Source organism: Vicugna pacos, unplaced genomic scaffold (genome assembly GCF_048564905.1).
Source record: "Vicugna pacos unplaced genomic scaffold, VicPac4 scaffold_107, whole genome shotgun sequence".
NCBI classification, from domain to species: Eukaryota; Metazoa; Chordata; class Mammalia; order Artiodactyla; family Camelidae; genus Vicugna; species Vicugna pacos.
This window is the reverse complement of record NW_027328787.1, coordinates 1,305,909-1,330,797: the sequence shown is the minus strand read 5'-3', so window position 1 is coordinate 1,330,797 and position 24,889 is coordinate 1,305,909. Positions and strand designations below refer to the sequence as shown.

At 44.9% G+C, this 24,889-nt stretch overlaps 1 protein-coding gene across 2 annotated transcripts in view; it reads right to left on the bottom strand.

Moving 5' to 3' along the window:
- Positions 1 to 24,889, bottom strand: part of LOC140694884 (trafficking protein particle complex subunit 9-like) — a 385,022-nt gene that overhangs the window by 264,540 nt on the left and 95,593 nt on the right. Inside the window, exon 1 of one of the 2 annotated variants that reach the window (XR_012070549.1) lies at positions 15,649 to 15,752. The exons of the other annotated variant lie outside the window; for it this stretch is intronic. The gene's annotated coding sequence lies outside the window, so the exon portion shown is untranslated. Of the gene's footprint in view, positions 1 to 15,648; positions 15,753 to 24,889 lie in introns of those variants that run through there. 2 annotated transcript variants of the gene reach the window in all.

Here is a 24,889-nt window from a genome sequence, read left to right as displayed (position 1 = left end):
GTATCCGTGTTCAATTGTCTATACAGTGACTAGGTCCCATGATGGTGTTTAAGAGCTATTTTGTGTATAGCAATATTTACCTTCAAGTGCAGAAAAGGAGGGTGTGTATTACTCAGTTGTAGAGCACCTGCTTAGCATGCACAATGTCCTGGCTTCAGTCCCCAGTACCTCCAAAAAAAATAAATAAAAATAAGTGCATATTTAAAAATAAGAATAAAGTTATAAAAAATGCAGACTAAAAACCACTGCAATCTAGGTGCTACAATTATACTAAAAAAACAAGTGTTTCTATCAAATATTAACTATATGCCAATCACAGAGACAACCAAAAGTCACACCTGAAGCATCACGTGTGATTCTCAGCAACCCTACTAAGTAGACACGGATGAGAAACCCGGCTCTGCGGATGAGGAGACGGAGCTCGGAGGAGCCGGGGACGCTGACTGTCCTGCTCCCCGTGACACCGCGTCAGCCCAGGGCAAGCGCTGACAGAGCTGCACTGAGGGGACACCCAGCTGCATGGAACCTTGGGGCACTGGGGAGTCCCAGAAAACACTAAAAACTTTTCAGTGAAAAACCAGCTAAAATATATTACACTGTGCTGCATCCTTTAAACAGGGAAAGTGACTGAGACCTTTTTGATGCCTCCGTGTCCTTTCTGTCATTATCAGTTACTTGCCCTCACAGTGCGACCAGTGATGATCTGGACCCCATATGAAGTGCACTCAGATGGAAGAGCTTTTAAAGCTGGTTTATGAAGTTTGTAAGACTGTCTATGACTCACAAAGGCGGTCATTCATCACTTCTCACCGGTGTGGACGTACCACCTGAAATCACTCCTTTCTGCTTTTTAAAATCCCTTCATCTACTCCAGACTTTTCAACAGCAAAGAAGTAGCTCAACCACAGACAGTGGACAGCTTTTCACCAAATGGACTCGAACAGCCCATCTGACAACCTGGAAGCCCTTGTCTTCTATTAAACCCACTTCCAGGTACTTCATCATTTTCTGATTGGTGGGCTCGGCCTCTGACTGGCCTACTCAGAGAGCTCCCAACCTCACATCCAGGGGTGGGAGAGGACCATGCTGTTGGGGGAAATCAGTGAGGAAGCTGGACATCCTCCAGCCACGTCTGCACGGGTAGAAGTGCCTCAACGTGCTCAGAAATTATACCGCCATCATCCCTGGGCTCCCATGGACTGGTTTCACATTAACCAAGCTCATGAGACACTGATGCAAGAAAACCAGAAACTTAAATTTTTAATGTAACAGAAGATGTGAATCTATGAACCAGACTGAAATATCAGAGTTCAACCATGAGTACATTTTCTCCTCCACGGCCCAATCACGGGCAGGCAGTCACATGGCAAGCATGGACAGAAACGGAGCAGGAAGGGTTTCTAGATTAATTCAATGGACTATATTTCTATTATACGAACAGATCTACTGCCCAGAAGTCAATTAACGCCAATCACGGTGCACTCTCCGTGGACAGCGGCCAAGAAATGACTATGAGCTCCTGTGTAACACTCTTTCCCTGTCCTTTCTAGGCTAACTGATGCACAGAGGTATAAAGATTCAGGGATGTCGATAATGCTAAACACCCAAAGCCCATCTCTGGGAACCTCAAAACCAGACAGCCAGGGTTTAAATACCAGCTCTGCCAATTACTAGTTCTGTGATTTTGCCAACTTAATTACCCTCTGTGTGCCTCAATTTCCACACTGTAAAACTGGGATAACAATCAAACCTTCCTTACTCGCTTGTTGAGAAGATTGAAGGATTCATTTCTGTAAAATGCTCAGAAAAGAATGTAGCACATTTTGGGTGTTCAACAAATGTCAACTTAATATCAAATTGTTTTACAAGTCTCCCCTCTAATCATCTTATCTGTTTCCTGGCTAGCCTAAGTCCCAAATAAAATCCTTATTTCTCCTTTTACACACTCTTGGGGAGCACCCTTATGTTCCATCCAACCACCTGTTTAAACTGAGGGAGTGGATGTCTCCTAACCACTCCTCTGGGCCATGGAGGGTGCTTCTCCCTTCACACCCCTGGCCCCTGGCCCACAGCTAGCACTCATTACACTAACAGAGTGAGGTGTGAGTCCGGGGAGACAAGCAGGGCATGTGAAACCCTTCCTTTCACTCCAGTGTTGGTCACCATTGGGAAGCACGCGGGATGCTCAGCTCCATGTCAGGAAAGCCCTGTGCATGAAAGGGCAGGTCTTCTCAAGGGAAGGCTCGCTGTGGCCCAGAGCTACATGGGACAGGGTGAGTCTGTATTTCTGGGACACAGTATCATGACACGCATTTTCCCACAGCCTTGAAGTTCATGGAGAACGTGGCTTCATCAGTAACAAAGAAGACATTTATTGCCTGTCTACTCTTTTGTGTCATCTCTCAGTAGGCTGCTGGAGACAACATATGTATAAGTATTGGATCTCCTTAAACCCCAAAATATATGAAGTAACAAATAATTCTGTGGCTTAACGTTGGTTTAGGGCGACTGTGTAACAGTTCTGACTCTGCTGATGCTAAATTATGGGTATAGGATCTATGGAACCTCCTCAAATATCTTTCATCATAAAACCATCTCTTCTTATTTTCCTGTTTGTTAGTAATTGCCAAAGACTCTCAAATGATGGCTTCACACAAAACAGCAGCTAAAGTTTAAGAGCCCTCTTGACATACACACTGTGGTAAACACTGCACATAATTTCTAATTCTCACAATTCTACAAATCAGATACGAATGTCCCCATCTCACAGACGAGGGAAAAACTCAAAACGAACTGACTCAGGCTCAAGTGGCTCAGTGGCAGCGCGTGCAGGCAAACCATGTCAAAAACTACACCCCTTCGTATATGTACCAAATCTCCTACCACCAATTAACACACAGCGGCGGGGTCAAAACTCAGGGAACTCAATACACTTTTCACCTTTAAGGTCGTCCAGATGCCGCTTCTAGCTGTTTTATAAAATCCCGGCTCACTGGTTTCTAACACTAGAAGAAAAGCCCGATTTTGCTATTGTTTGCACAGCAAGTCTGAAATGTTCACAGTGAGATGACAGAATAAATCTAATATATAAGCAGAATAACTTTTCCAGTTAGACAGACATAATGGACATTGGGCTATTCTGAAGCATTAAGTAAAGTAATCAAAATAAAATAACGTTGTTTAAGCCTCCTTTTACAAACAGGAAAGTTAAGACTGTAAGTAGGTGCAACAGTGCCACCTATGGGTAAAATGACCTTCCAGGTTACCAGGAAAGATGCAACACAAAAATTGCCTGTAGGATCAGTAACGAGAATCAGATAAATAAAATTTATATAGCACATGCTGCACTTTGATTCGGGGAAAAGGAGGGATATTCAGTATTTAATCTGATATTGCTAATACTCCTGAATATAAACAGAAGATATAGGCTCATGGAAACTCATCTTAGAAGAGGAAAGAATCCAGTTCAGCCACTTCATTTTACAGGAGGGGAAACTGAGACATGGGATCTGTCCTCCTGGCAATCAGCAGCAAAGTTCTCCTATGCCTCATGTCTTGCACTGTAGCAAAAACCAACAGATCTGTACTAGGCCTATATTCATAAAATTCACGTTTGTATTTTTCCAACAGTAGGTTATCTAAGTATCTTGCAAAATACTAAAAGAGCCAGGATATCATACAATTTTGTTGCCATACAAAAACATTTATTTACATAATAAAACAGCATGAGCTTTATTCTCTCTATTAAAAAAGTAATGTGTCAAATCAATGTTTTGATATTTTAAACCTGTTAAGAGTGTAGAAAAAAATCAAAATTTTCTTTAATCACAAAATAGAGGAGCTTATTCCCTGAAAATGATCAATATGGATTTTACTAAACTTAACGGATCTGGTCAGAATCCCACGAATTTAAATGTCTGAGTGGATGGTTACACGGCAACATAAATTCTGATTTGTAACAATACATATTCTGTGTAAATAATCTTCAAGGTCATCTGATTAAGGCAATTTAACTAGTCCCTGTCTCACTAGAATGATACAGATTTCATTAAAACTTCATACTACACCAAAAAAAAAATGAATCCTTGTTACTTTAAACCATATTCAAATATATCATACAAATACATATTGAATATGTATCAGAAATAAGCGACACTCTTTAGTATTCAGAGTTGATCCTTCTAAAATATCTGTCATTGTGACAGCACACTTTTATTAAGCACCTCTTGGGTTCTTTGTATACAAGGCATCTACCTCTCACAGTCAGACAAATTAAACGATATTACTCAAATTTCACAAATGAGGAAATGTACTTAAGCCATGAAAATAAAGTACATATTCATCAACAGGAAAGAAAAGAGTAAAGACTTTTCTTACAATATTCACTGACAATCTTTTCTTCCATATTAAAACTACATAAAACCAATTCAGTCTTTGTAAGTATTTCTGTCAAAAAGGGCCACAAGAGAAAAACAAGCAACATCATTAGCAGTGGTTGGACTTTAAGAGCTCACTTCTCTTTTGCACTATAATTATTTTTAATGTTTTGTTTTTAGTGCTTACAGAGCACTAAAATAAAAAAAATAACTTTTTATGTAATTACCTGAGAATTAAAAATTTGTGAAAATGAACAATTTTAATTTCTGCCACTCTGTCTCAACTTCTCAATGGTGTCTCTCCTTTCAAGGCCTCATCAGTCTGAGATCACTAAACTCGGCCGTTTATGGAGTCACAGGTGTTCGGGTAACCACTTAACGGGAGGCTGATAAGAGGAGCAATTAAGAATGCATTCTGTGCAGCCTGGGTTCCAGCACCGAGCTAGCCACAGCCTGCTGCGTGTAATTTGGGACAAGCTGCTCCATCTCTCAATCCCTCAGCTGCAAAAAAGGAGACACTGATACCTACAATCAAACACCTGCTATGAATTAAAACATGAGGAAAACATTTTAGCCTTAGGTAGGTGTCCACTCACAGTGAGTTTGGTCATTATGATGATGAGGATGGCTGTTAACAAATTAAGCTAGACCAAACAGGAGAAATCCCCTTAAAGGAGAAACATTTTAAGTCAATGAGCATTTCTTTTTGGATGAATTGCAGAATATTCTAATGATTTTTTAATAAACCAAATTTTGTCCATTAATTATAGATTTACAGGTTCATGGACAAGTCTCCAGAAAAAGAATTAGAGGCCTCTTAACTCTGTAAACTAAGAAAGTAAATTTTAACAAAAATCACGGAGGAGATTATACCTCATTTGGGAGAGTAAGTGCTTAACATGCATGAGGCACTCAGTTCAGTCCCCATTAACTCCATTTAAAAACATGGTTTTTTAGGAAATGGAAAATTAAAGCAAAAAGATGGAGGAATACAGAATTTTTTAGAGACTCATCTCAGATTTAAGATGGGGAAGAAACCATCCATTTCTCAGAAGAAATCTTGAGGACTATGTAAACTGGATCTGAGATGTCTAGTCCTTTAACATTATTCAAGAATTCATATTACCAAGTCTTAAAATTACCTGATAACGCACAGTGGTGATACTGATCATAACAGCTTCCATCACGGATCGAGCTCCGGCTAGGACTGCTCTGTTCTGACATCTCTGCCCCTCAGGCCTCACCAGGCTGAGAGCACTAAATTCGGTCATTCAAGAGCATCTTTTGTAAGTCCTCCATTTGTGCTTCTGACTCTCCCCTCACCAGCTCCTCTGAGGGAAGCACTGTTATCATCTTTCCCACTCACAGATAAGGCCACTGAGGCACAGAGACTAAACTCATTCCAGGTCACATTGGCATTAAAGGAATTCTGTATTTCTGCTGTTTGCTTTTGACAAAGGAATCTGAGATATCAATTCAAGGCAGACTGTTAAATACTCAAGTCTGTCAGGTCTTCACCTCAAAGAGCAGATACTATAAATTCCTGATGTAGGATGAGGCTGCCGCCACAAACTGACTCAGCTTGAAATTAATATCCAAGATGAAGCAGCGGATACACGTAAATATTCACGATTGTCAACTCTGCTCACGGGTCTGGGCCCTTCACTGCCTGAACGGGGGTGCAATCCCCACCCGTGTCTGGGAGAGAAGCGCGGCTCTTCCCCGGCTCACCCAGGCTTCACGGGGTATTTCCCCCCACAGACTGGCCTCAATGATTAAAAGATCTCAAGATTTTTACACCATGCAAATCTAAAAGACATTTCTGCAGATGGAGCACTTTCTCAGGCTTAAATCTTTTTTGCCTACACTCAGCCAGGGGGAAAAAAGAAACATGACTCTACAAAGTCTCTGACCCTCACCACTCACAGGAGTAGAATGGCCAGAGCAGAAGATGATTCTTCACATTGCAGGATGAGAAAAAAATAAAGATGCCCCGACAACAGGCACTCCCAGAGAGAGTGCTCAGCAGTCTTCTGCACACTCACGGTTGTGCAGCCCTCATCACCTTCTATTTCCAGAACACTTCATCACCCCAAAAGAATCCCCCTGTCACTAGCAGTCACTCCCTAATCCCCCTCCAACCAGCTCCTTCCAACCATCACCTGCTCTCTGCCTCTGCATGTGCCTATTCTGGGCTTTTCATATCACTGAAATCAACAATATGTGGGCATTTGTGTCTGCTTCCTTTCAATTAACATGCTGTTATCAAGTCTTGTACATTTTGAAGTGGTATCAGCATCTCTTTCTTTTTTTTTTTTTTTTGAAAACGTTAAAGATTATTAGAAGGTGGTAAGTACTATCAAAAAGAGTAGAGTGGAGCATAAGTGATTGGGTTTCAAAGGGAAAAGTGTGGGTTGAACAGTCAAAGTGGACTTCCCAAAACAGGTGGCATTTTTCATTTTCCTCTTCTTTTTTGTCTTTTTTATTCACTCTTACGTGTGAATAATGTTCCACTATATGGAGATACTACATTCTGTTCATCCATTCAGCAGGTATTTATGGACGAGGCCAGAAAAATGAGTGTAAGAGGTGACTAGCATGTATGGCATTGAAGCAAAGGGCAAAATGTGCTTTCAAAAAAATCCAACAAAGAGAGGCACAAGGAAATTCAGTCTGTTTCTGAGCAAAGTGCTTGCTTGCTTCGGCAGGACTACCGTGCAGGGCTGGGGTGGATATTGGCAGGAGTCACGGTGAGGGAGTCAACTAAGACTCCCCACTGCAAGCAGCTCAGCCAATCCTCCTCCCTCATGCTGTATTGTTAGAGAAATGTTTCTAGGTTACTCTTATTTCAAGTAATAGCTTTTTAACTGCACATCTGATCATCTCCATCAGACCACATTATCTCCAAGACACAGAAAATCATTCACTGACCGGAGCAGCTCCAGGACATAAAGGTGAATGATCAGGGAGTCCTGCAGCATTCCAGCCTGCAGGCACAAACCCCACATGTGCCCTGGTGATGTCCAGAAAATAAAATGCATGGAAATTTCTCACTGCTGGCACACGACATCTGCCCTCAAATTGCCCCAAAATCATGCTGGCAAAGCACTACTCAACCCTCTCACTATAAAAAAACCAAAAAGCTAAGAAGGCAAATTTAGGCTCTCCCATTGAAAACCAGCAACCATCACTGCCAGTATCTGAGCAGGAATGCTCCTGACTTCGAAAACCACTGCGCAGATACTTTTCAAACGTGAAACTCATATATGTATTCCAAATAGATGATATTGCAGTAGGGTTTTTCTTTTCAAAATTTCCACTTGCAACATTAGCACAAGAAAATTTATGTTTAGGCTTTAAAAAAATCATTTATCCTCCACTTTCTTAGTTTTGAACTTATTATTATTTTATAAATGGAGTTATGCTGTGTATTATAAACCGTTTGATTTCTGAAAACAAGACCTTTATGACCTCACTATTTCAGAGCAAACTTTAACGATTCTTTGAGAGGTGGGACCTGGGGCGCTCACTAACAGCTCTTTAAATACTGACAAGGATGTGCTATTAAGTAATGCAAAGGCTCTAACTTCACATTAGCTCAGAAAGCAAAGAAACCACACCAAAGACTTCCTTAAATATTTTATATATTCGTATTCTTTTGAATATTAAAATTCTTAAAAGAGGATTTTTTGAAAAAGACAACAGCTGTTTTAAATTTCCTCTCACCAAGAAAGCAATCTTTATCAAGAATAAAAACCCCTATGGAAATCGAAATGACAGGACGTTTCTAGCTAAGTGAACATCCAGATCTGAACACAAACCTAAATCCAATCAGATCTCACTCGAACGAGCTCAACAAAGTCCTGGGCAACCCTGGAAATTAGCTCTTTTGTTCCAAATGTTGGCTGAGCTAAGATCATCAAACAAGGAAGGGAAAGAGAGAAGACGAAAGTCCACCTGGCAGCCTCCATCAGTTTTCTTACAGCCACAAGGTGCCTCAAGGGCGGCCCCGCTAACAAGCCCCCCATAAAGAAAGCCGGCATCCACACTGCCCCTGCCGTCCCCAAGTAGCCCCGATGCCCATATTCCAGCCTGTGAATGGTATTCTTATGATCCCCCAGTTGGTGGCACCCACCCCCTCATCCCCGCTACACACACAGAGCCACGGCAGCCTTCCCAAATCACAAATTTGATTACATCAACCCCACTTCGAATGCTTCAGAGGCTCCCTGTTAGAGTTCTAGCCCCACCCCAGACCCTGCTTGCCCAGCCTCACCTCAGTACACAGGTTCCCAGTGACCTCAGGGGTCCCCTGACATGCTCCTACCTCTCACTTGCCCCCAGGCTCATTTTGACTGTTTCCCAAGGAAGCCTTCCCTCCCTCCAACCTCCACAATTTGTTCCTCTCTTCCTAGAGCATTCTAGGCTAAGTCAACTTCTGACAATGCTAAGCTCTCAAGAAGCAAATACATTTTGCTTATTATCGTGGCTACACCCTCTCTCCCCTATACTCACAGAAGTGCACGTGTTATGAATAAATGAATGACAGGTTGGATCTCAAAGGGACAGACATACCTGCTCTCGCCCATCCCGATCCTTCTGTCTGTAGAATATCAGAAGCAAAACCTGAAGTACCTTTCCTGAGGGTCACTTTCTGTTGACACCCTTCACTGCCTACTGTGTCAGTTCTAGTAAAACTCAACTTCTTCCAAAGCCCTACACCACGGACTGTCTCCAGTGTCCTCCCGAGCAGGGGCTCCCTCCACCCTGGACTGCACAGGGCACTCTCCCCGGGTCCCCACGCCAAAAGCCTCCAGGCCTCTGCCCGGGCTGCACCTGCGACCTGAGCCACATTCTTGACTCCTTCTCCTGGCTGACTCTTACTCTGTCCTCACAACTGAATGTAGAGCCCATTTCTTCCAGGAAGTCCTCTCTGATAATGTCCTTAAGTCTTGTCTGGACTCTATCTATAGCGGCAATATATGGAGACCAACTGGGTGCCTGCTCCTAATAAGACCACGAACCCTTGGGGGCCACGTGGGAAGGAGTGAGAGATTACAAGACGGGTGGGGGAATCAAAAAGCAAAAATCACAGCCCAAGTCCCAAATTCAAGGATACTTTCTCAGAAAAAAGTATAAACTATTTCACACGGGTCCAATTTGGCTACTATTTTTGTGGCTTGTGGACAGCAAGAACTTGGTGTTCTAGTCCAAAACCTAGGTTACATGCAAAGAAATGTATATATTCATATCCAAAGGAAACCAGAGCTGCTCAACAACAGTTTGCAGTTAGAACTGAAAGGAAATTTGATAAAGGCAATCTCTCTCTCTCTCTTCTTTCTTTTCTGGCATCATATAATTTTAGAAGTATTTGCGTGACTAACAGATGGCTACAGCCCGTGATTTTGCACAGGAGTGTTTGGGGCTTAGGAAGCCCAGATTAGATTCACTCTGTAAATGAAATCACACCAACACACTGATAGGTGCCGTGGTGGTGAAGCTGATGTTCCAAAGCAGGCAACCTTATTCTGTAAGAGAACTCTAAATAGAAAGCAAGAAATGCAATGTCCTATACTGAATTCCATTTGCTATATGGGTCATTAATTGATAGTATATCTTGACTAATGGAACCCAAAAATAAATTGTCAACGTCGGTTTTCTTCATCTGACCGTTTTATGCTAACTTTGGATATTAAATACTCACTCCATACGGAAAGCTCAGGTTTACGCTGCAGCACAGTTACATCCCGCGGAAGAAAGCTGACCAAGGGAGAACTGGAGAGTTTCCGTTCAGAAGCTGCAGAGTCTGGTTTTGCACCTGTACATCATTTGCAACCACGTCATCTTCAAAGGAGTTAGACGTTACCTCTGTGGGGCGAAAAGCACTGCGTGCTTCAGAATCATCAAAGAACGCTGAGCTTTGTGAAACAGTCCTGAGGCACTTAAATCATACTTTTTCTGAAAGGCTCCAAATCTGACCCACTTCACCATTCCAGGTATAACAGGGAAGTACTGGAAACAGTAGAGAGAACATGCCCTTGAAGTCTGACAAGGCCCTGCTTGAATCCTGCTACAGCATTTACTAGCCGCTAAACAGACCAATTCCTTAACCCCTCTGAGAAGGCTTCCCAATCTGCAAAAGGGGGCTGCCACTGCCCACCTGGGAGGCATGGATGTGAATGCAACACGCAAGTAGGGCGGCCGACTGGTACCTGACACGGGGCCTGGCTAGTTTCCCTCCGCTGCCCTTTTCCCCCTTAAAACTTGCACTGTTCCCCCGGTAATGATCAAGCCCCCGGAACAGACTGCCCGTATCTTCTGTGTATCCCTGGATACATGCCTTACCCTTAGGAGGCCAGAAAAACAACTGCCTCCTCCCAAGTCACTAACAATGTTCTTAAGAGTCTGGGTATATTTAACTCTGTTTTTCAGGGAGACTACTCCAGAACTTTCCAAGCACCATTCTCCAGGTTGGCTCCCCTCCCTTTGCCCATCCCTTCTCACCTCAGATCCTCTGTCTGACTGCCTTCTGTTCATGGGAAAGAGAGTCCGGTAAGGTGGGGACTCCCTAGGCCTCCCTCCCTCCCTCACAGTTGACTGTGACTACATTCTCCCCACTCCCCACTCCAACTTCAGCTTCTGAGGACTCTACCCTCCCAGACCCTGCAGCCTCTGCACCTTCCCAAGACGCACATGTGGCCACGACCCTCCCTGCAGATTTCTTCCTGGTTGGCCCTGCCCACCCCCTGGCCCCTTAAGGATAAATAGCATTGCTCTGAAAATGGCAAATGCAGCTAACTGACACACCAAAGCTGCATGGTCTGGGCTTTCCTCCAACCCAGGCACAGCCCTGCCACCCCTCAGCCTCAGTCTGCAGCCCTCGAGAAGATCTAATTCACATGCAAGGCTGTGAACACCAGCTAAGAATGACGACTCCCAACGTGTATCTCTAGTCCGGCTCCTTCACTTGAGCCCCAGGCTCATCGAACCGAGTGCCTCTTTGAAGTCCTAACTTGGATGAAAAATGGCATCTTAAAAATGCCTCATGTCCACCATTTACTCTGGAATTCGATTCCTGGCAGGTATCTCCCAGACTCCCCATTTTAGTAACAGCCCCAGCACCCACCTAGTTGTCTGAGGTCACATTCAATTTCCACTCTTCCCTCCCCCCCGGGCCCTGCCCTGCAATCAGTCCTGTTATTTATGACAATAAGTCCATCTCAAGTGTGGTTCTGCAGGGACCATGGTCGGAACCCCACAAGCTCACAGCATGGTGCACTGAATAACAGTCCTCCGTAGGGTGCTCCCTGGCGGGGGAGGCATCTCCTGCCACTGGACACCTCAGAAGGCACTGGATTCTCACACAGGAGGCCCAGGAGAAGGGACTCAAGGTTCTCCCGTGGTCTGAGCTTTGAAGGGCCCGAGGTCTGGGGGAGCTCCTAATTAGCAGACACACTTGAAAGTGAGCAGATGAGGATGTGGGAACCCAGGCAAGGCTGTTCTCACTCCAACTCCTGGGCTCATGGGAGCCACGGGAAAGGCCTGTGTCCAGGGTACAGCCCAGCCATCACAGATCCCAGCCTGCAATTGCCAACCCGGACAGCCTAGACTCCATCTACTTGCGACACTTACTTCTGTTCTGTTCCCCACCCAGAATGTGATGGACTCATTCAGATATTCTGGCCTGTCTCAAGCGAGACAAATTCAGTGAAAAATGAAGTGTCCACATTTGGACCAGAGCATGAAAGGAGAAACAAGGCCTCATGGTCAGCATGATGGTGGTGGCCACACCCTTCCACCGGGTGAGATGAACCATAGTGAGGGTGAGAATCCAAGGTCCTAGGTCGGCCAAATCATCTTCCTTCATGGTTGTCTGGGGTGTTGGAGACTGACTACCACAAACTAATGACACGGCCGTCAGTGGTGAACGTCAGCTGCAACAGAAACGGATTCAGCTATTTACTACCAACATGGGTTAAAAGTAAATCCCTGGGTAGGAAGGTCTGCACGGCTGCTGAGGCAAACCACAGACCCAGCTCTGAATGCCCACTGGCTGAAGCAGAGAGGAAGCTATGGCCCTTTTAGCTGTCCCTGTGTCCAACAGATCCAGGTGAGCCAGCTACTTAGGAGAAGGCCATGTGGTCCTGATACTCAGAAAAACCAGCCTCGTAAAGGGAACAAAATAGTGGCATGGATTTTAGACCCAATTCGGCCCCTTTATGAAGGCAAAGTAAAGTAAATGGCACGGGGAAGTTGAATGCAAAAAAAAAAAAAATTAAAGAACCAAACGGTGACTGCTTCCTCCAACAACGTCCCCTGCAGATGCTCACCCCCGAGCCGGCCACTTCCTCACCAGTGACCACCGGCCAGGAAGCGCCGTCACGCACGTCACACAGCGACAGCCAGGAACCTCGTGCCGAGCACGTTTGTATAAAAGCAGGAATCGTGCAAGTTGCCGCAGAATTTGACTTTACAAGTTTAAATACTCCATGAAAAGAATCCCTCAGCAGCCGCCTAAATCAATTCGCATCTCACTTCTTCAAAACAATGAAACAAATTTAATAAGGGCGCATTTGTCACCAAATAAAAAGAGGACCAAACAGGTTCCTCAAAGCAAGGATTTTAACAGGTATCAAAAACCAGTGGGTAATGTGCAAACAAAGTAAATATTCCAAAAATTAAGAAAATACAAAATGACGAGGATAATACATGGATCAAGACAGCTGTTAAGTTTTTGCTTTTTAAAATGATTGAGACAGCACGGATGGCAATCTGGCTATTTCCAATGCAGGATGTGCACAGCCCACATTTTCAGATGCAACAACATGCTCACTGGGCAGTACAAGTGAAAAAGGAATAAAGAAAAAGGAAAAGATGAAGACGAGAAAATTAGAAACACACAAGAACAAAAATGATTTTGACAGCATGTACAAGAATTTACGTGAGTGTGTGAGGCCAGGGACGCGGGGATGGTGAAACCCACCCTCACCTCTTGCTCCAGGGAAAGCAGGGGCCTGAGGGGAGCGGTGCTGCCGGACGACCCCAACGTTGTCAGCGCCCCTAACCCAAATTCCACCTACAAGCGTCTAGGCAGATTTTGAGCTACAAATTGTGGTCGCATTTCATTCTGGACCGTTTTACTCACTTCCACCAAGAGTAGCAGGAGAGAATTAGGCTCTGCTCCTTCACCAAAGCATTGTTTAAAAAACTAATGACTGTGGAATACTAAAAGCAACAATGTGGTAAAAGTGACTGGAGGAGAATGTGCTTGACCTGAGCTCACTGGCCGCGTTATCTCACTGACGTTCAGAAGCTGGCTGAGCTCTTATGGTACCAGGACAGACAGACCCACAAGGAGGGAGATTTAATGCGCTGCTGTATTTTGATGCCGGGAGCCATGCCTGGTACATGAGGTTCTGGGTAATCTATGGTGACAGTGTCAAACACTGTGGGCTAAGTACACATTCGGCTACTCCGCCAAGTCCCAAGGGCAGACTTCAAAAGACAAAAACAAGCTGGCATTCTTTGGTGGCTCTGCAGACTCAGAGACAAGCATTTGTTGAGTAAAAATGTCACCAGTGACTCCTATGACAAAAGAGGAGGCATTGGCGTGGGGGCTGGGGCAGGGCTCAAGGCTTCAACTGCTCACTCACCAGTCTGTCCAGGGGGAGAAGGTGGTCCCTGCTTACGTTGCACCGATGCACCTACCTTGACTAATGCCTGGGGCCTCAGCAGGTGTTGACAGGTGAGGTGAACAGAGCCAGACTCGGTGTAGCACGGTGCTGGGAGCTATGCCCTCAGCAGTGCCCAGGCTCCTAAACATACCAGCACATCCCCAAGAAGCAGAAGGGGAGTGCGGGCATGTAGATCACAGGGCCCTGTGAGGACAAGCACAGATCATGGCCACGACAAGCCTCTCCCCTTCCTTAAGCCATACAGGTATATCTGGGAGGAACAGAAAATTCATCCAGAGACCGCTAGGTGGGCTCTCGCAGGTGGGACTCGGGTCCACTTCTATTCTCACTCACAGGGCTGGTCTAGATATTCTTTTTATCAATTCTCTAGCATCTTCTCCTCCAACTTACCAACAACCAGAAAGTAGGATCTGATCTTAGGTAAGTTCAAGAATCACAGAGCACTGCCTTCACGGCGGGCCCAGCAGCATGTGCCAGGTTCTCGGACCGTCACCTGTGGGACCACCATGAGCCCTCTCCAGACACAAGGACAGAGGCCATAGGACGGGGGGACACAGCTTCCCTTACTCTCCCCAGCAAAGGGGGACCAATTCTCGGCAAAGACATCTCACCCTCTTCTGCCCGAGGGACAGCACGATAGATACACCGGGAAACAGAGCAGAAGGTGGGGGGGTAGGCAGCCCAAAAGAGCTCGTCTGTACTTCCGAGGCAAAGTGGGGACTTTGACTTAATCACAGGGACAAACTGAGAATGAACATTTCCCTGCTCTGTCCCATACACCGTGATACGCCTTTCCCTGCATAAGGAGTTCATTCGGGAGTCCCTGGCGGTGTTTCTGATGTCCTAACTTGGCATGGTGGCTGTCGGGCAAGAAGAGAGGGCCTGAGCCGAACAGGTGCTGGGCCTGAGAGGCAGGAGACACCGGCTCCAGCCCCAGCTCAACCAGTGCCCCGTTCCGCCTCTCGGGGTTAAGCATCTCATCCAAAAGCAAAGGAATGAGACTGTCCCAGGACAGGCTGCCCAACAGAAATGAAATGAGAGCCATGTAAAGAAAGTTTCCCAGTTGCCATGTATAAAATAGTAAACAAAAAAACAAACCAACAAACAAAAAACAAATACTAGAAACTGATTTTAAGAACAGATCTTACTTAATCAACTGTATGTAAAATACTATCATTTTGACATGTAATCAATGTAGGAAGTAAAGAGATAGTTTATATACATTTGCTAGACAAGCCTCAGCGTCTGATGTGCATTTGACCTACAGCATATCTCAGCTCAGTCCAGCCTCCTCCCCAGTGCTCCTAGCATCAGTGGCTTTGGCTAATTTATTGGACAGCAACTCCAGGGTTCCCACCATGGTCCTGGCTGTAAAGCGGGAGTAAGTGTCCACACTAACCCTAAAAGGATCTCTCTGAAACAAAGGCGGATTCACTTTGAAATGTCTGTAAACCAGCGGGCTGCACCTCCCTCCCCCCTTGGCTACAAGACAGACTTCTTCCTTGCTGATCCCTTTCTGGATGTAGGGAAGTAATCCGGCACAAAGCCAGGGTGGGCTGGCCTCCAGGTAAACTTACCTGCTGTCTGTGTCCAGTCCCATGAAGTCCTCCTTCTCAAACAGGATGCAGAGGAGGGGAATCTTGCCCCAAAATTCTTGTGGCCACCATCCAGCCACTTGGACTTGAACAAGATGAAGAGTGACTCAGTGAAGTCCTCGATCCTCTTCTCCACCACCCTGCAGTCCTCGTAGATTGAAGGACACGTCGGTGAACGGCTGCTCGGCTACCTCCCCATGCAGCACAAAGACAAAGAGCTGACAGTCATTAAGCGCGGTGCCATACAGCCCCTCTGCACGTGCAGCTTCTCCAAGGCCTTGGCAGAGAGACAGTTGGTAATGGTGACAAGGCCCACGACTTTGCGGTGTGTCTGGAAGATGCTCCACCCATTCTCGGGCACATAGTGGTGCCTGTAGTGGATACAGAATGTCCACTGGGAGCCGCATGGGCTGATATGGCACACCGAGGTGAGTAGCTGATAGATGCAAAAGAAATTCTCCTCTGAGATGATCTCCATTGGTTGGACCACAACGGGACGAGTCTGGCGGTCCTCAGCACACTGCACGTAGTCAGGGATGCTCATGTTGCTGGCCCTGCCGAGAGGGGTGAGGAGATCGAGGTACATACTCTGCTGTGTGCTACGGGCCCATCTGGGTTGCTGTGACCTGGTGTGTACCAGCCAGAAGGCAAGGGAAGCCAAAGCAAATCCGGGGGTACAGTTTGTCCTCAGAGTCTGCACATGGCTAATGTATCTCGGATCATATTACCCAGCTTTTGGTCTAGGCTTCCTGCCTCTGCAGAGAAGGGTCATTTCTTATTTTCTATTTCCAAGCACCTAGCAAGGCCCTGATGCAAAGTCACTGCTCAAAAATGCTGAATAAAAAATGAACAAAGAAAATGATTTCCCCAAACCCCTTCAGCAGAATATAAAGAAAAGGACCACAGTAGGATTAAAAGATCTGGATTTGTATCCAAATTATTTGATCCCCTAAGCTTCATAATAATGGATAAGAAAACTTGCCTAGGGGAAGAGGATACAGTTCAGTGGTACAGCACATTTTTACCATGTACGAGGTCCTGGGTTCAAAACCCAGTAACTCATTTTAAAAAATGAAACAAATAAATACACGTAATTACCCTCCTGAAAAAGTATTTTTTAATTCAAAAGTCAAAAAACACCTTGCAATTGACACAACATTGTAAACTTGACTATACTTCAATTAAAAAAAAAATCCTTGCCTTACAAGAATATATCTGAATTACGGATGTTTGCAAATGCAAAATGTCTAGGGTACCACCTGCATAAAAAGAGGTGACTGTACAAATGTACTATCCCTCCTTAATGAGCTTTACTTCCTTTCGGAGGGTTATAACCTCTCAGAGCTAATTTTCTCAGATTAAAAAATATGAACATTGCCTGATTCTCAGTAGTGATGAATAATCAGATAAGCCAAAGAAAGCATATGACCCACAGAGTTTACTCAATAATTGTTTGTTGAATGAATGAATAAACAAGCAAGTGAATGCTGCTCCCTGCCACAGACCATCATAATGGTACTGCCTGGAAATCCCAAGCCCACGTTCACCCGACTCTGCACTAACAAAGTGGGTGACCTGGGTAGGCCTGTGTGCTTCTCTAAGCCCCAGTTTAATCATGAATAGAAATGAGGGCAATAACACAAACCTCAAATTGTTAGTGAGTCAGTAATGAATTGTACCTCACCATTGCAAGATGGAACCATGAAGGAAAACTGGGCAAATGGATCCATAATCCCTCTCCATATAATCTCTTACTACCACATGGGAATCAACATTACATCTCAAAATAAAAAGTCTAATTTTTTAAAGAGGTTATTGAGGTTAGGTGAGCTCACTGTCTCAAATTAGGAACACACAGTACAAATAGGTCAATGCCTAGCCCATGAGATACACTCAGTTATCATTCCCACTGGACCCACTGGTACCTCCAACTTCAGAGCAACAGAATGGGTCCTCGTGGCAACAGGCCACAGCACCTGAAGCCAACAAAGCTAATGGTGTCCATTTCAAAGAGCCCCTGAAACCACCCTTGTTCTAATTTTCTATTTGTAATTTTTATTCCTTTTCATTAAATAGAAACTCCCAATTCCATAGAATTCTTACCAGATATCATGATGGCAGCCCTTCAAAGCCTGACCAAAGAGATCATGATGGCAGAACTTCTTGGTGAAACAATAAAATGAAAAGCTATTTCCACAAGACCTCTGAGAAAATCTACAAGGGAACTTCATCCTGGACTGAGGAAGAGGACTGGGGAGGAGGGGGTAATCTGGGGCACAGAGAACTATGGCCCACCTGTCCCACAATGGGCTTCAGACTCACCCTCACCCTCCAGGAACTTAAAATACACACAGACAGTCTGCTATGGACAAGATTTTTTTTAAACAAATCCCTGAATCCCTAGCACGTCTTGTTTCTACCCATACACAAATGGCTTATGTGTATAATGTTTCACAAAAGCCTTAAAATATTATCACCCCAACTTGACACATCAAGAAACTGAGGTAGAGAAGTTTATCACATTCTACAAGATTAGAGAGAGGCCACGTCAGTCACCATATTTAAATCCAAGCCCCTGCTCCAGTGCTCACACTAGAAAGTGTGACATACTGCCCCTTTCCTGCCCTCTCCCTGCAATCAATCTCTGAAGAGTCTTTTCTGTTTCACCTGGGATCACAATCACATTCATATTCCACAAAGAGCTATGTCACTCCTTGGAGGACTTATCAAAATCTAAAGGGTTGGGCTGAGAGGAGAGATTTGCATTTTCTGTTTCTCAAAGGAAACATGGCTTTAAAAGAAACTGAAAAGTACTTATCAAGTCTAAGCCCTCATTGTGCAGAGAAAGAACCGGAGGCTCAGATGAGTAGAGGAAAGGGCCTTATTAACAAATATTGCCTCAGCGCAGCACCAAGCCAGCCCTGGGCCCTTCTGGGGGAGGATCTGGGAGGCCCAGGAGAATGAGTGTAATAAAACAGAAAGAGAAGAAGCATACAATTCCCTGTCTCTACACCACCATACCATGAATTTCCACCAAATTACCCAGTATGGGTGCAGCCAATATTAAGGTTGTCTAAACAGGTTATAGAACCCTGGAATTCTCAACCATAGTTGAAATTCCAAAATTTACTGTGCCTTTTTCCCAGTTCAAGCATCAATTCAGTGGGCACTCTGTACCAGGGACTACAGAGGCCTGAATTTGTCCCAAATACAGATCTCTATTACCACGTGTGCAAACCACATAAAGGCCACCAGAATAAAAGCACCCACAGATAAGATGAAATTACTGAAACTGAAAGCAGCCAAAGAGCATATATTACTAGGAAAAACGGTGCTCCTATAAATGGACTCATGAACATAGAAAGTAAACTGTGTTTAGCAGGCAGGAAAGGGGGGATTAACAGATACAAATTAGTAAATATAAAATAAATGACAAGGACCTGCTGTATAACACAGGGAACTATATTCAATTTCTTGTAATGAGTTATACTAAAAACAATCTAAAACATATATATACATATGCATATGTTTATAACTGAATCTCTTCTGTACACCTGAAACTAACATTGTAAATTGACTAAACTTAAATAAAAAAGAATTTAAAAAAATAAGTAAAAATAAAAGCAACGCCATTAAGAAAAAATAAAAGAACACTCTAATCCCCTTAACTGTATGTGGTGGAGAATTCTGGTTGCAAGCACCAAGTCCACTGGATCACTCCAGCACTGGCTGTCACTCTTTCTGACCATCAGAGAGTCACTTGCTTCACTGAGGTTACTTTTCTCTTCTGTGAAAGGCTACAGTTGCAACTAACAATGTATAGAATCTCATCATTCACAAGTACAACAAGTAGTGAGGACTTCCCATGGGCCAGTCACTGGACAGATGAAAAGATAGGGTCCCAGATATATTCATGGGTAGAAGAAGTTAATGCCATAAAGACATTAATTCTTCCAGTTTTGATAGACAGATTCATTGCAATTCTGATTAGAATTCCTACCAGATTTTTCTTGGAATGTAACAAGTTAATTTATGGTCAGGAATAGCCAAGAAATTTCTTTAGAACCACCACTTCGGAGGGGTGGATAGGTCATTCATTTCCACTGGTCTTTCTGAAGTGATGAAAACGTTCTGGAATAATAATGGTTGCACAACTGTGAATATGCTAAAAGCTGCTGAATTGTAACATTTAAATGGATGGAATTCATGGTGTGTGAACTATATCACAATAACACTGTTACATGAAGAAATATTTCTTGACAATTATTTTTCTGTTTATACCACTAGTCTATCACACAATTTAAGAAAAACAAAAAACCAAAACAAACCAAACTGTGCCAGGAGCTCTTTAGGACTGCAATATCCCTGGGTCTCCAAGGCCTCTGGTGGTGCTGTTCCTCTTAACACACACTAGCTGGGCTGTGCTAGTTAGGGACTGTAAATATCTTTTGAAAATCGAGGATCACTCCTTTCACCCTGGGAGAGGGAAGGAAGGAGGATGTCACAGCCTCATGCCTTCAGCTCATTTTTAACAGAACCAAGCCCTGCTTTCACCACTGTAATCACTCTCACTATAAAAACACGTGACATCAACAAGCACAGCCATGATAACACCTGAAAGTGTTAAAAGTACTTACCTGCAGCAGAAAAACTGAGGGAGGAGACAGAAGCTCGCTCAGCACTGAGGCTCCCTTTTTCCGACTCCAACTGGAGAAGCAGGGCGTTACAGCCGAAGGTTCTCAGCCCAGGGAGCAGTGCCCAGGCCACTGAGCTGGTCCTCCGGGAGCGGGAAAGGGAGAGGAGGGCTGCCCCGGGGGGGAGGGAAAGGGGAGGGACGCGGGCTGCAGCCCTGCTCGGAGGTCAGCCCCAGCCCCAGCCCCAGCCCCCGCCCCGTCCGGGTCCGCAGTCCCCGCCCGCCCGGACACAGCCCTCCCAGGGGCGTGAACGGGCCGGCGGCCAAGGAGAGGAAGCCAGGGAGGAGAGGACTCGCGGGCGGGAGAGGGGAAGGGGACGCCAGCCGCGGACTGAGGGGATCCCGGCTGGGTGAGAGGTGGCAGGGGCACACCTGGCCCTTGGCAGCTGTGGCCGGGGCGCCGGGGCAGGTGGCGCGGGTAGAGGGGTCTGGCCTGAGCAATTCATCTGAACACGGGCTGCCTGGCGCCCTTGGGGACAGGCGGACCGCCCTCCCGCAACCGCCTGACCCCTTTCCCGGGAGCCCCCCACCTTGCACTTCCACAGCCAGAGGCCCCGGCCCCAGACAGGAACCAAAGTCCTACCGGGCGACAGAGTTGAGAAACCTTTGGGCCCGATCCCCGGCTAGGATATAGAGCTTCCAACCAGCGGACCACTTGGCAGTGACTGCGCATGCGCAGGAGGGCCAGCGATCCTCTCTGGTTTCTGTGAGAGAAGGTGGGACAGGGAGGGAGGGAGGGAGAAGATGGGAGCGGGTGGAGAGGACGGGAAAATTGGAGAGATACAGATGGACACGATGAGCAGAGAGTAGGGAGGGATCTGGAGAGGGGAGGGTCTTAGCGGAGTTGGAGAGAAAAAGCTTTACCTCTGGGGCACCCCTAGGCGGCAGACCTGCCTCTGTACCCTTCTGTAACCCTTCAAGTTCCGCAGCTCAAGTTTTACCTCCCTGATCCAGCCCTCCATGGGATGCTTCTGCAGAAACTCTATGGGGATCACACCCATTGCCCCCACGCGGACCTGGGTTTTCTCTTGCTCTGAGAACCAAGCACCCGCAGGTGTTGTCGCTCAGAACTACCTTGGAAAGGTACATAATCCCCTTTTACACGCTGGGAAACAGGCAGGCAGGATCACTGCCTTAGCTCCACTGTCCCAGGTGTTGGGCTGGCGGGGAGCGGGATGGTACAAGATCAGAGCCCCAGACAGAGCAGACTGCCTGAGTGTTGGTGCATAGTCCCCATCCCTCCTGGGTAAACCATACCCCACCCTAGTGGAAACATCAAGGGCTCACAGTGGTTTCCTGGGGGTGGGAGAGCTGTCCTCATGTGAAGGAAAAGTCCAGCTGGGCTAACAAGCTAAGTCACAAATCTAAGTGTGATAAGTGTCGGTTTACTGATCTAAGTTCTGCTGGGCTATCTCGTAAATCTGAAGTTTAGTGTCAGTTTATTGGGCTAACAACCTAACTTGTAACTCCAAGCTCAACAAGTGTCAGTAACGTGATCTATTACAAATTGATAAGCTCCAGTGTACTGATTCCTTGCTTTTTTTTCTTTAAGTCTTATTGGCTAATATCCCCTTACTTGTATTGAAGTATTTAAAACCTCATGTGCACGTCTTGGAGGTGCTCAGAACTTCGGAGCAGAAGCCCCTCTGAGCCCGCCGGCATAATAATTCTGAGTACTCCAGCACTCCGATTGGTGCTTGTTTCTTGGCTGGCCTGTTTCCATAACACTCAGCTCCAGTGCCCAGCTTTCTAGGTAGATAGGAGTGTTACCAAGTCGAAATTCTTTCTCCTCAGTGCAGGACAGGACAATAAGTTGGGAGACCAGATGTTGGGGCATGGAATAGCAAGTTTCTGTAGACCTAGATGGCAAACTAATGTCCTGGAAAACCGTCTCCCCAAGTCACAATTCAGGATCCTTTCCTATGTGCTTGGTTGTTGCAAACTTCTTAGTGCAGGAATTCCTTCTTGTTAGAATCCTTTCTTCTTGCAGCTATCTGCGTGGGTCAGATCCCTGCAAACCTCCAACAAAACAAACGTTATTTTCTATTCTGCAATTTGCTATCTTCTAATGAATGAAAAAGTGTTAAATATCCTTAAAGGTCAGAGGCTTCAGAATAGGCTCTCCTGTATATTTCAGGCTCCAGGCGACATTGATTACAAGCAAGATGAAGCCTAGGAGACAGAGCATAGGGTTAAATTCAAAGGAACTGATCAAATATGGAGTCAGATTTGTTCTGTTCTATTACCCGGTCAGAAGCCACTTGAGGATTTAAATCCGTTTAAGTTAAAAATAACTAAAATTTTAAAGGAATTTACATACATAGGTGGGAATGTGCAAAGCATATCTGGAACAGCACCCAAAGGATAGCAAACAGTGGCATCTCCAGAGAGGGCTGAAAGAACAGAAGATGAGGGAAAACTTCTTTCACTTGTGTATTTTTGTGCTCTGTCTGAGTTTTTTTTTTAACCATTTGCTTGTATTTCTTTTTCAGTTAAAAAAACTGTGTAATGGAACAAAGGAGTAACTAGCATAGCAAATACAGCAGCCATGGAATCACTGAGTCATCACTTTTGATTTAAGCCAGAAAGCATTTATTGACTCTCTCCAATGTGCAGTCGTGTTTTAAGAATTCTTTTAATATAATTATTACTATTATTATTATTACTACTACTACTACTGCTACTACTATTAATATTACTATTATTACTATTATTTTATGAAATAATAACATGGATTATCTCACCCCTGCCCATGGCTGGTGAAAAACCAACTGAGTTTTTCTTGAGTTGTTTTCCAAGGAGTAGAGATGAGTTTATAAACAGAACACATCTTCAGGGTAAAACAGGCAGAGTGCTTTTCCAGCAGGCCAGACAGCTATGAAGGGTTTTCAACAGAGGCGCCCAGAAGCTGAGAGAGAAAGCCTCCAGGACACTACAAAAAGCTGCCCAAACTGCCTTCTCCATGGCACTACTGAAATAGGAAAGAACAAATCTGACTCCATATTTGATCTGTAACTTTGACTTTAACAAAGCCAAGTTAATATGCTCCGGTCTTTTCATGGGTTATGATGTGACAGAGGAGATGGACAGGTCAACAAGGAACCACTCTGCCGTGATTACAGAGCCGGAGAAAGGGATGGGCTGCAAGATGTATGAAGCAGCCGCAACTGTGCCCGTGCTTCTAGGCAGGTATCCAAAATCGCCTCGACAAGGTGTCAAACACTTGTGCCCACGTCCTCAACAAAAGACATGTATTAAAGACAAATGGAACCATATAAAAGGCCAATACCCTTGCTGGGTACACCGTCCAAAGAACAAAGTCTCAATTTGACAACTGGCCATCTCGGTTCCCTGGGATTCATTCTTGAAGAACCTTAAAAACCACTCATCTGCCCTCAAGAAGTGCTCCATATTTGTCCTATCTTTGGCTCAGGGATGGAACACGTTCAAGTGAACTTTAATGTCTGCACAGATTTGACTGTCTTTCTCCAGGTTCACTTGTCCATTCCAAAGAGGCCTGAGCTAAGCCCATCCTCCGTAAGATCTATTCCCTCCAGTGACAGCTCATTGAGCCTGCAATTAAAAGCCAAGTGAACAAGACTGTCCTCAGCTAAAAAGTTCACCCACCCTTCACTGTTTTCTTAATCTCCTCTCCTGGCTAATTGCAACAGACTAACACCTCCCTCCACCAAGATACCCAACTATGTCATTTTGTCTCCCCAAAGAGAAAGTAAGGTCCATAAAAGAGGAGAAAACTACATAGTCACCTCTGAATTCTTAGCATATAGTAATGTCAATAAATAGAACTCAGATTATTGCTACTTTCCTTTAAAACCTTTCTGGTTATTTGAATGAGACCTTGGAAGAGAGGTGTTTGCTGTCCAGTATATTGATCCACAAGACTCTGGAGGCCTTTTTCGGAATAGCTGTTCACTGATTCATTCAAAACACAACTTGTCAATCAAGGAGTAGCTGTGCTTTTCTGCCAGGAGTTTGTGGTCACTCTCATGCCAGAACAGCTTTAAACTATATCCTTACTTTGGATTTGTTATTTTCCCCCTCTTCCAAAAAATTGACTTTCCTTACTTTCTTCTCTTGAGGAATTTTCTTTTTCCTCTTTCACCCTTTAGTAAACCAAGATTCTCAGGACGGGCAAGGCCCATTATATGATCACCCATCCAACTCCTAGTGTGAGAGGCCTGGGGCTAAACTCCTTCCCTCCTGTCAAGGCAACTGAAAATCAGTTCAGGAGCCAACCAGCACACCACGGATTCTAACGCTCACTTATCTCCCAGAATCCCTGTTTTCTCATTTGTCTTGGCTTCTGAGGATTTCCCCTTTCTTGACAATGAGTTGTGCAGCTTGAAAGATGAGGAAGGAAGGTTTTATTTCTCAATCAGCATTTTAAGAAACTTGTCTAATGAAGGTTTCCAAGAGGTTATACAACCCTCCATTGCCGAGACAGAAAACACACTAGACATTTTCTAAATTTAGCTCTCATGTGCATTTTTTCTTTGCTTTTGTTTTCTT